Source organism: Callorhinus ursinus, unplaced genomic scaffold (genome assembly GCF_003265705.2).
Source record: "Callorhinus ursinus isolate GAN/ISIS: 27379988/994484 unplaced genomic scaffold, GSC_fseal_2.0 scaffold15, whole genome shotgun sequence".
Lineage (NCBI taxonomy): Eukaryota > Metazoa > Chordata > Mammalia > Carnivora > Otariidae > Callorhinus > Callorhinus ursinus.
Genome location: NW_027397077.1, coordinates 35,739,149 through 35,751,351, shown reverse-complemented (window position 1 = coordinate 35,751,351; position 12,203 = coordinate 35,739,149). Strand labels below are relative to the sequence as shown.

Sequence of the window (12,203 nt, the reverse complement as noted above, 5' to 3'; positions counted from 1 at the left end):
GCAATAACAAAAGACCTTGAGTTAGACTAGAGGTAAGGCAAGGCATTATTGAAGAAGTGATTCTATACCTGAGATGAAAAGAGTAAGTAGAATTTACTAGTGAAAGGGAAGAATAGGGAAACTGGATAAAAGAGAAGGGCCATATGGTGGCATCAGCATATGCAAAGAATTGGTAAGAAGTGGAAGCTTGGTATCATCAAGTAACAGGATCACCAGTGCAGCAAGATGTTAGAAAATAAGGGGGAAAGTGGCAAGACATGAGGCTTTGGAGTAGCCAAAGGTTACCTCCTACCTCTGTCTTTAAGCCTTCAATAAGAATATCATTGTCTAGGGAGTGTGCACAGTTGGATGCACATTCATTCCCTCCAGTGGGTGGTGGGATAGGACAAACTGGAAGAACAGTACTATTCATGCTATGCAACTTGTCAAATATACATTTTCCTTCCTTGGAGCCTTTATTATAACACATCGTATTTCTTTTAACTTCATTTACCTTAATCTGTCTGGTATTATTGTTTCTGGTATCCTTGTTTAATCCTCTTCATTAGATTGTAAGCTCCTAGCCTAGTACTCTTATAATAAATATTTGCTGAGCTCAAAGAAAAAGCATTGCAAATACCATGCTTATCCATGGATTAGCAGCAGATCACCAGGCCCATGGGGCCCTGGTGTTATTTCAAATTGCAGTGAAAATGTGTGAAATGTATTTCTGGCCCTTGGAGTTTCTTTCCTTTTCATGGATCAGCATTTTTCATAGTTCTTATTTTTGTTTTCTTTTATTTTTTTTTATTTTATTGTGTTATGTTAATCACCATACATTAATTACATCATTAGTTTTTGATGTAGTGTTCCATGATTTCATTGTTTGCATATAACACCCAGTGCTCCATGCAGTACGTGCCCTCTTTAATACCCATCACCAGGCTAACCCACCCCCTCCATCCCTCTCCCCTCTAGAACCATCAGTTTTTTTCTCAGAGCCCGTAGTCTCTCGTGGTTCATCTCCCCCTCTGATTCCCCCCCTTCATTTTTCCCTTCCTACTATCTTCTTCTTTTTTTCAACATATATTATTTGTTTCAGAGATACAGGTCTGTGATTCAACAGTCTTACACAATTCACAGTGCTCTTTTATATTTTTTAAAAAATATTTATTTATTTATTTGAAGCTGGGGGAAGGAGAGGGAGAGAGAGAATCTCAAGCAGACTCTGCACTGAGTGCAGAGCCCCACTTGGGGCTTGATCTCATGACTCTGAGATCACGACCTGAACCAAAACCAAGAGTCAGATGCTTAACCAACTGAACCACCTAGGCAATCCTGTTTTCTTTTGTATTTTACGACATTATTTCATATATTCAACATCCCAGACCTTATATCCATTCATTCATTCATGCATTCATTATTCATGCATGCATTCATATATATCACAGTTGGCACTAGAAAGTATTTAAGTCAGCATTTGTGAGAATAAATTAATAACCCTCCCATCAATATGAGCATATTACTCAAAGTTTCTGGATCTCAGTATCCTGATAGGGCTGAAGATAGATACCGTGATGTTTAAATGAGATCAACATAACATAACATCTGTAATATGAACTCGTGAATCCATGTCACCAACCATTATTCTTTCTGTAATGTTATAATGATGATAATTGGGGTGGGGTGGTATGGGAATGCCTTTACCAGTTACAGAATTGATATATTTTCCATGTAGTTTAATTACATTTGGTACTGATTTAGTTAACCCATCATTATAGTGAGTGTGACATTTCCGGTATTCTGAATCCCATGATTACTTAAGTAAAACCATGAATAACAATAATTGCTACCATTTACTGAGTGGCTACTAAATGCTGAATTGTGGGCAGTACTTTATATACATTAATTTATTGCATACATCAACCTTGAAAGACAGGTATTATTAATCCCATTATAATTGGGAAAGGTAAGGCTTAGATAGCCATCCGCCAAAGGCACCTTGCTTATAAACTATGGAACCTATGTCTGGCTTCATTATGAAAAACTGGAAGCATGATTTCTTATGACTCCTTTATTCCGTGTCAGGAAGCTGTCTTCATGTCAAATTCCATGAGATCTACTCCTCCTCCAGTATCAGTGTACAACTTATTCTAGCACTTTCATATTAGTATCTTCTGTTTACTATTTTTTCTGACATTCTTCCTTAAAGACAAGGAGGATAGGATTTGTGTACATACCCTCTTTTGTTTAGAATAGGTTCAAACACACTGAATCAATGAGTAAATGGATGAGTGAGTCAGTGACTGAATGATAAAGAATGGCTAACAGCCACATACACATTCATAGACATATTTGAATGCTACCTTGAAATGCAAATCTAGTTGTTCTAATGACTTAGAAATTGTTACAATGGTAGGATTAGAAAGCAGGGAGCTATACTCCTGGACTAAACTTCGAGAAGACCTAGGTCTAGTGCTAGATGAATAAAAAGTCATAAATAGTTGTAATTATAGATAAATGTTTCAGCACCTTGGTTTTCTCATCTCTAAACTAAAACTATAGGACTAAATTACTCTGAAATATCTTCTTGTTTTAACATTTTATGACTTTGAATTTGAAGCAGTTTTTCTTTCCTTCCTGTGTGTACAGAACACTCTACCTCCCCGCCTACCATGCAGATAGGTGGGAGACATGTGACTAATTCTGGTGAGCCATGGGTGAAAGTATAAGGAAACCTGTTCATTCTTCTTCTGCCTTAGCAATAAGAAGCAATACAGAGGAGATGGCAGAGGAAATAAGATGGAAGCTTAGGGAGAGCTTCCCTGGAGAGAATTTCCATTAGAAAAAAAAGGGGGGGGTGCCTGGGTGGCTCAGTTGGTTAAGCATCTGACTCTTGCTTTCAGCTCAGGCCATGATCTCAGGATTGTGAGATCAAACCCCATGAAGGGCTCCATGGTGGGCATGGAGCCTGCTTAAGATTCTCTCTCCCTCTCCCTCTGCCCCCACTTCTCTCTCAAAAAAAAGAAAGAAAAAAAAAAGACATCCTCCAAGGCTTGATAACCACATTAAGTCAAGAAGCATGGAGGTGAGAAAGCAAAGAAATTTAAGACTTAAGAAAATTTGAGAACAAATCCTAAGTGTGGTTATTGGCACATACTGGGAAGTAGATTATGATTTAAAAAAAAAAAAAGGCCTGTGACTTAACATGAAACTTAAAATGGCCCTTGGTCTACCAATTCTAGTGGGATGAGAAAGCTGTGTAGCCCCTAAATAGAGCATATGCCCCATGGCAACTTTAAATGTGGCCAAGAAGGATAATGGAAAGAAAGAGCCTCCAAGAGGATGAAGCCAGGGAACATGAATAACAGCAGCCTTGACAGCCACGTGTTGAGAAGGTGGAATCACAAGATGGGAGCAGATGTGAACTTCTTAGATGATAGGGATGACCCACAGAAGCTGACCCCAAAGCAGACCTGCGTAAGCCAGAAATACCTTTCTTTGTCGTAAGCCACTGAGTTTTGGGAGTTGGTGTGTTAACCCGGCATAGACGAACTTAATCTGAATATTACAGATCTATCTTCCATTTCTTTAACACAGAGTAGCTTATATCTTACGAACCATACATTTGGCCCCTTATTTTGTGCAACACAAAATTTATAGCTGGTTCTTGATGACCAACAGATTCCCAGATAAAAGTCATTCCTGTTAAGGTAAAGCATACTAGGGCATGGGCCATCTCTAAGAGTTAAGGTCTAAAAAGTCTTTCTAAAACATCTTGCGAGTATTCAGGGAACAAAATACTGGAAGAAACTGGTCATTTTCCTGATTTTAAAACATTACTTTTTAGTGCCATAAACATGAAATACCATATTCATGATACAGTAAGTTACTTTAATAAGCCAGATCCTTCTACTGCATGTATGACATGAAGACATTGTGAGAACAATGTGAAACCAATATTGGAGCTATTGAAATGCAGTCCGCCTTTTGGTGGGCATCCAGGTTTGTCACTCAGCAGTGATTAAAAGCTTAGGAGCTGCAGAGCTGTACGTGGCAATACTTTGAAGGTGTCAAGATGAGACTCCACTGGAGACCAAGTCCACTCACATACAAGGGGCCCCTGAGAGTTTATTTTAGAACTGTGTTTCTGATCTTGCCGACACTAACACACTTTCTTTCCCCAAAGCAAGACCCCTTTTCCATTTATCACAAGGACCAAATTCATTGTCTTGTATCCTTTAGTAATTAGGGATGTACGCATATTTACTCCCATTTAATAAGTGAGGAAATAAATGAGCATCAAAACATCCAAGATGTCAGGCCTTTCTCCAAAAGGGTCTCCAAAGCTTCGTATATGGAACTGCCACAAACAGCAATATGAAGGGAGACCAGAGAACTGCAAGAAAAAAGGAAAAAAATTTCTCTATTCAGCCAGCATCTTTTCTCCACAAAAATTGAGTCCTCTATCCTTGCTTCCTGGATGAGAATAAGGCTTCTTAAAATTAACTGGAATACAACAGGCACAGAAGGGCCTTAGTGGCTTGAGACTGAAGTAATTGAATTCATGGTTAGGTACTACCCTTTCAGAGTTTGAAATCAGCCTCCAAAAGAGCTTGAAAACATACATTTCCAAAACAACCTATTCAAAGAAGCCATAAAGAACATAAAAAATAAGCTAAAGGCATTTGCTACTTCAAAACAATCATCTCCTTTTAATTCACTCTGGGTTTTAAATATTGTGCTAATCCTGGATATGCTATCTTAAAAAAAATTAGAAGTGCCTGCCTACCTCCCAAAATTATTTGAATGCACAGAGCCTTTCTAGTATTTGGGAAGCAATTTGATTATTATAGGGGATTACCTTCCTGACTAGGAAAGTGAGGCCCAGAGGTTTAATGACACACTGCACCCATCAGGATAGACAAAGTCATGCTGCAGTAACTATCAATGCATGATCCCAAAGTCTTCAACAACGAAGTTTCCTCACCTCATTCCATTGAGGATTGGGAAGAGGGCTCAGCTGAACAAAGTCCTTCAGGAAATCAGGCTGAAGGAGCCTCCCTTGTAGACATGTATTTCTCAGAAGGCAAAAGTGAGGAGCTGGGGGAAGTGTATGGCAGTTCTTAAAGCTTCTGTTAGAAGTGACACATATCACTTCTGTGCACGTGTCATTGACCAGAAAAAGACAAAGGCAAAGTCTAACATCAGCAGTGTAAGTTTCCCCAGTGTGCCATCTTTCATTAGCCAATCCAGTCTCTTCCACCATTTTATACCAGGCTTTCCACCCCCGGGGGACTTAGAGAAACTATATCAGTGGGTCCCCTGTCCTCTGGGGTATTAGAGGGAGGAAGAAAAGCCAGGTGAAGGTGTTTAGTCCCCTGGCAACTCCCCTGTAAGGTCACCTCCAGCTTGCTGTATTTCTGAACCCTCAGGCCACTGCTTCTCTCAAGGCTTTTTTTTCCTCTATAGAATTCCCTCCTTCCAGGTTCTGGTTCCTACTCCCTGCTCTTATCCAGTTATGCTTAGATTAGTAACAACTTCTCCACATTTCTGACCCTGTTTTTAGACTACTAAACCTATATTCCATCCTGTCTATAATTTATAAACAGTCCCTTCATAAGTAACAACAGCTGGATTTATCTTAGTTTGGGTATACCATTGGTTTTCTGTTGGGACTAGGGAAGGGCAACAAATATCAGTCAGTGATCAATAACTTGGTCTTCTTTAAGTCCTAAGATGACATAGTGGTTAAAGCAGGAAAGAGGTATAAGTAATGAGACTTCACTGATTTTTAGTGACAATATATCAGGAACTATTCTAAGGACATAAGAACATACCTGCCAATGCCTGCCAAATAATTGAAAGTGTGGTTCTTCTTACCTGCAAATTTCTCAGAACAGCATGGTAAGAACTTAAAATCTGAGAATATCTTCCAGGCATTTCTGAGAATATTAAAAAATTTGTTGTCTGCTCTTTTCCCAAATAATCCCCACTGCTAATTAGCTCAAAGTAATTCCTAAATAGTGTAGCAGGAATCCAAGAGATGTGCTTTTAGATATCCGATGTATTAAACATTGAATATATTGGGGTTTTTATCAAAAATCATTTCATCAAAGCTTGTCATACTATCTTTATTGATTTGTTACTGGCCACACTGTTCATTAAAATGCCAGAGAGCAAGGATTTAATTTTTAGTGCTCTTCCAGGTACCAGATTTTTTATCTCTTAACAGTATAATTCAAGGTCAAGGGTGCTTATTGTGTTTAGACAGAAAAGCAATCAAAGTAGCTTGGGTTTAAAAACACAGAGAGAGGGAAGTTTGAAGTTTTTGCTTACCCCAAGGACTACGGCTTTGATCACAATATGCGATCTGAGGAGCCTCCGGATATTTGCTGAGGTTTTAAGGTTTAGAGTGGGAGTTGTCTTTTTTCCTTTTTTTTATTTCACTAGTTGCAGAAAGAGTGATAGTAATTATTGCCTTTTATTCCCAAGCAATTTTGCTTTCTGATTGACTGCATTTTAAATGCGGTGATCTATCTCCAAGGTAATCTTAAAGTCAACAGCCTGCTTAATTCACTACTTTCTGGGGCATAGGGTTCAGTTTAGAAACATCTCCAGCCAGGTTCACCTAATCTTAAAGTTCTCCAGAAATAAGATGTTCAGTATTTTATGTTTGATTCCCATGAACCCTGCTGGACCTTTAGGAAAATCCAATCAAAAGGTGACATCTAGTCTTTTGAAGACACTATACTATGAACTTCCCAGACCAGAGATTATAAAATTATATTTCTAGTTATGTGCAAATTCTAAAAACTCCCAATTAGTTCATGAGAAAAAGAAAAACAACTCCACAGAAAGGTTGTAAGCAGACATTTTCAGAAAAGAGAAGGAATAAGGTCAATACACATGGTAAATGGGCCCAGACTATTAAGAAAGAAAATATAAATTAAGTAAAAATGAGATAGCATTTCTCTTGCCCATCAGAAGGACAAAACTTATCTGAACACTAACCCAGTGCTGGAGAACATAAGAGAAAATGACTGCTTTTGTGCATGGTTGGTGCAAAGTAAATGTACCTCTTTTGAAATTTGGCAGTGTTTATGGAAATAAAAAAGTAAAATACCAACTTGTGATCAAGCAATCCCAGTTTTGGTAGCCCCTACAGAAATGAAGGCAAGAATATATGTACAAGGATATGTATTACTTTATTTATACTTCTAGAAAACTGTGGACAACCTGAGGCAGGAGGGGTGCAATAAATTAGTTCTAAAGTTAGCTGCAATGTAAAAAATGACTTAGATCCATATCTACCAATCCAGAGGAAGGGTAGTGAGATATTTTTCTATGAAAAAAAAAGGTTGCAAAGCTATGTTAATTGAATTTAAATAAAAATAAATAAATTATGGCTTATGGGGAAAAAGAAATATATAGAGATATATATATATATCTCTATATATATAATGATTACATTTTTATAAAAATAATACCAAAAACTGGCTATATGGGTGGCAGCCAGTCTCCAAGCTGGCCCCCCAAGGACACATGCTTCCTGGTGTTCAAGCCCTTGTGTAATCCCCTTCCACAGTATATCAGAGTTGGTCTGTGTGACCCACAAAATACACCAGAAGTGATGGTATATGATTTTTCTAGGTTGAGTCATAAAAGACATTGTAGCTTATGCCTTGTTCTATTTATTTATTTATTTATTCATTCATTCATTCATTCATTCATTCATTCATTCATTCTGATAGCATCCAGTGACCATGTTGTGAGAACCCTCAAGCAGCTCTATGGAGACATTCACGTGGTAGGGAACTGAGGCCACAACCAACAGAGATGGAGTCCCCTTAAAAGCAGAATCTCCAGGTTTAGTTAAACCCTCAAATGACGATAACTTGTGTCAAAACCTTAACTTTAATCAGGAGAGACTTTAAGCCTGAACCACCTAGCTAAGCCATTCCTGGATTCCCGACTCTCTGAAACTGTGATGTAATAAATATTTGTTGTTTTTGTAAGTGCTAAATTTCTGGGTAATTTCTCGCACAGCAACAGTTCACCAATACAATATGGAAAAAGTTATGGAAGGACACATCACACTGTTAAATTGTTTACCTCAGCGAGGTAGAGGTGGAAACGATTTTCAAAATGTTTTTATTTCCATTTTTATATTTTATGCTCTAAAGTTACCATGCAGAAGCAGTTAAATGCTCCAAACAGCATTCTGGTGACCTAGTCATTCGACCAACAAATACTGAAAATATTGACTGAGTAATTATTCTGAGTCAGGCACTGTTAGATGTAAAAGTTTAAAAGTAAATAACACTCTGTGTCCTCAAGAAGACATTTGACATAGGAGACAAAAACTGATATTTAATTTCTTCCATCTTCAATCATAATCAGTGTTATAACGGTATTCATCAAATGTCATTGAAACATAGCAGGAAAAGAGGATAATTCAGTTGGTGGAAAATTTCTGAAGACTTTGCAGAGAAATTTATCTCTAAGGTACATCTTGGGGGACCTACTGGAGTTTTCCAGGAAGGGAAAAGGGGGTTGGGTGGGAATAACACTACTGGAAAATACTAGAACTTGAGATTTATATAATTTCTGTTATTCTCTCAACACGTACTTCTTCTGCACGTGTCTTCACCATCACAGAAAATAAAAATGAAGAATCTGTGTTCAAAAACATAAGACAAGTGATCCTTATTTATTTGTAAATTGATTTAGTATGAGATATTAAGGGGAAAAAACAGCTCTGTTTTTTAATTTCAAAATCCATTTTTGGGCACCTGGGTGGCTCAGTTGGTTGGGTGACTGCCTTCGGCTCAGGTCATGATCCTGGAGTCCCAGGATCGAGTCCCGCATCAGGCTCCCGGCTCAGCGGGGAGTCTGCTTCTCCCTCTGACCCTCCTCCCTCTCATGCTCTCTACTTCATTCTCTCTCTCAGATAAATAAATAAAATCTTTAAAAAAAAATCCATTTTTGATGGAATCTGATGATCTAGAACAGAATCGGAGAACATAGTAAGTACCTTGTTTGGGATCAACCCTTACACAATGTATGGCCGCTGTCCAACACAGAAGTGTTCACCTGCATTATTACCAGGAATACTCCAGGGCTGGAGACTAAATGACTGGCAGGCTGAGTGATGTTACTTTATAATCAGTGCCAATTTAATTGTACTTGCGACTCTGGGTTGTTTGGATTAACTCTGCCTTTTGTTTTTCACAGCTCTCCCTGGTTTTCAAAGACATCAGCGCTCATAAGCATCCCTAAAGTTACAAATGGTAAATACAAATAGGACTTTTATTATATTTTTTTAAAGCTCACATGTGTGCAGAGCAAATATCAGGCTCATTTTTTTTTTTTTTTTTTTTAGAAAATGGGATCTTTCCCAGAATATAGGACAAAATGTCAAATAAGTGAAAGGATGCCATTCTGCTCTCCATCCCCGCATCTCACCCTGTGATAATGGAGAACTTAGGGATTCATCTCCATTTTTTTATTTTTTTATAACAATCAATTTCTGCATTTATACGAAATGAGAGTTGTGTATCTTTTATCTGTTTTATGCCATTTGGATAGGAATAATGAACTGGCATTACAATAAGAAAATTGACAATTCTCTCAGTGCAACTGTTGCTGTTACATCTCTTAAATTCTAGACACTTATGCTCAGGTCAGTGCAATAGGGGATAGCTGATTTTGTCATTTGCATAGCTGGTTCCAAAGACAGAGAACTGTAGAATTTTGGAACCAGAATGGGGTTATGTAAATTAAGATTCTACAAATTGGAACTGACAGTAAATCTGACTCATTTTTAGCTTAACCAAACAAATAATGTATTGACTTAAGTAATGGGAACTCTAAAGGCTGGGATCACTTCAAGGAGGATTTCAGTCAAGTCTGGTGGATTTTTGCTGTCTGTAGTCTTATTCTCCCACCATGAGTTGGACTGACTCCATTCTCGAAGAAGCTTGCTCCTTATAGCACCCTGATGGCTGCTGAAATTCTGTGCTTGCATTCTCTCAGGGTCAAATCCATCAACACAGAGGACCTCTCTTTTTTTCCAGCATCTCCTGAAGAGGACAGTGCCATTTGCTGATTGGATTGCTGTATCCAGTGCAACACCAATCATATGGCCCAGGGAATAGACCTCAGGCACGGGTCAGCCCCTGGACTTAGGGGTCAGGTCAAAATCATCAGAGCTCTAAGGTCAGGGAGTTTATTTCCCTCCAAGATTCATATGTTGATGCCCAGTCCCCAGGGTGATGGTATTTGCAAGTGGGGTCTTTAGGAGGTGATTAAGTTTGGATGAGGTTGTGGGGGTGGAGCCACATGATGAAATTGGTGCCTTTTAAAGAATGAAGAGCTCAGAGTTCCCACTGTCATGTGAGGACACACAAAAAGATAGCTATCTCTGAACCATAAATTGAGCTCTCACCAGACACCAAATCTGTGGACAGTTTGGTCTTGGACTTCCCAGACTCCAAAACTTCAGGATATAAATGTTTGTTGTTTAAAGTAGTCAATGGTATTTTTGTTATAGCAGCCTCAACTAAGACAGACTTTCAGACTGCTTATGTCATTTCCCCTGCTTCTCTGACATTTCCTTGTCTCCTAAGCTTTCCAGAATTCCAACAAGAGAGAAGAGGGCATTTAAAGTCTACTAACATCTTGGACTTCAGTATCAGCAGAGTACTTTCAACTCTGCATACCACTCTGTCTCCTTACAACCATCTCCTGCTCTAGGGCAGAGATCAGCAAACTCCAGCCTGTGGGCCAAATCCACTCTTCCACCTGGGTATTTAGGGCCCATGAGCTAAGTGATTTAAAAAAATCCAAAGAAAAGTACTATTCATGAAACAGGAAAAGTATATGCAATTCAGATATCAGTGCCCTTAAATAGACTTTTATTGGACCACAGCTACAATCATTCATTTATACACTGTCTAAGCTCGATTTTATGCTGTCGTGACACAGTTGAGTAGTTGTGACAATGCATCCAGCCAGCAAAGCTGAATGTATTTACTATCTGGCCCTTTAGAGAAAAAGTTTGACAACCCCTGTTCCGGGCAGTTGTTCTTCCTCTTGTGTTACAACACTGCGATTACCAGAGGTGCTGTAACAAACAGACTCTCCACAGAAAGCCTGATTCTAGTTCAGGAACACTGACTCCTGGGTTGGGCCCCAAGGATCTGCATTTGTAAATTTCTATGATTGCTTCTGTGAACATCTTCCAAAGGTCACACTTCAGAAAAATCATATCTTTCCCATAAAATATTCTAAGGAGGAGAATCTTGATAATATACATTTGGATATTCCTTCAACACAGCCTTCTGTCAGAAAGCAACTTAAGGGCACTGGCAATTAGGAAGACAAAAATAAAAGCCAAAGGTTATTTTCAAATTGATAATGGCACCTCATCAAAGGCAGTAGAAAATCATTGGCTCTTTTCCTGGTCCTTTCAGAGGAGTTTTTGGAGATGAGACAGGCTGCCATGTTCAAAACCAATGTTTTATGGTCCTCAGGAGCCGCAGCTTTAGTGGAGATGAGAGATGACACTTTGTGGACTAGAGACAGCAGAGCTTAAGGCGAGGTACATCAGTCAAGAGAAAGAATATGGATCCCTGAGCTCAACTCATCCAGGAAATGAGTCATGTAAGGGACCAGGAAGTCAACACCTACCTGGAATGACTGTCAACCCAGAAGGGCTTAAAGAGCAGGTATCAATGATAAGGAAAAGAGAGTATGGGAAACCAGAGCTCAAGAAATGTGTCTTAGAAATGGACATTCCATTCAGGGACATATCCTCTGTTTACAGGAGGCTGTAGTGGGGCTTTAACCTAGATATTTGATTCAGACACTTCATTACACAAATATTTTACTACCATGTGCCAGATCCTGAGCTACCAAAAGATCAGTGAACAAGACAGACATGGTCTCTAGTGCTTAGATCATCTGTCTACAAAGATACACATTAAATGAGATACAGTATATATAGAATAATTCTGCAGTTCTCTAAGGGTGGTCCCCTGAGCAGGAGCATCAACATTACCTGGAACTTGTTAGAAATGCAAATTCTCTTGGGATACTTGGGTGGCACAGTCAGTTGAGTGTCTGACTCTTGGTTTTGGCTCAGGTTGTGATCTCAGGGTCGTGAGATTGAGCCCCAAGTCAGGCTCCCCACTCAGTGCAGAGTCTGCTTAAGATTCTCT

The 12,203-nt window shown here is 38.9% G+C and overlaps 1 long non-coding RNA gene across 2 annotated transcripts in view; it reads right to left on the bottom strand.

Annotated features, from left to right (window-relative positions):
- The window catches only part of LOC141374251 (uncharacterized), a 38,962-nt gene that overhangs the window by 15,441 nt on the left and 11,318 nt on the right, over positions 1-12,203 (bottom strand). The window contains exon 3 of one of the 2 annotated variants that reach the window (XR_012380994.1): positions 3,878-4,378. The exons of the other annotated variant lie outside the window; for it this stretch is intronic. This is a non-coding gene — a long non-coding RNA (uncharacterized lncRNA). Of the gene's footprint in view, positions 1-3,877; positions 4,379-12,203 lie in introns of those variants that run through there. 2 annotated transcript variants of the gene reach the window in all.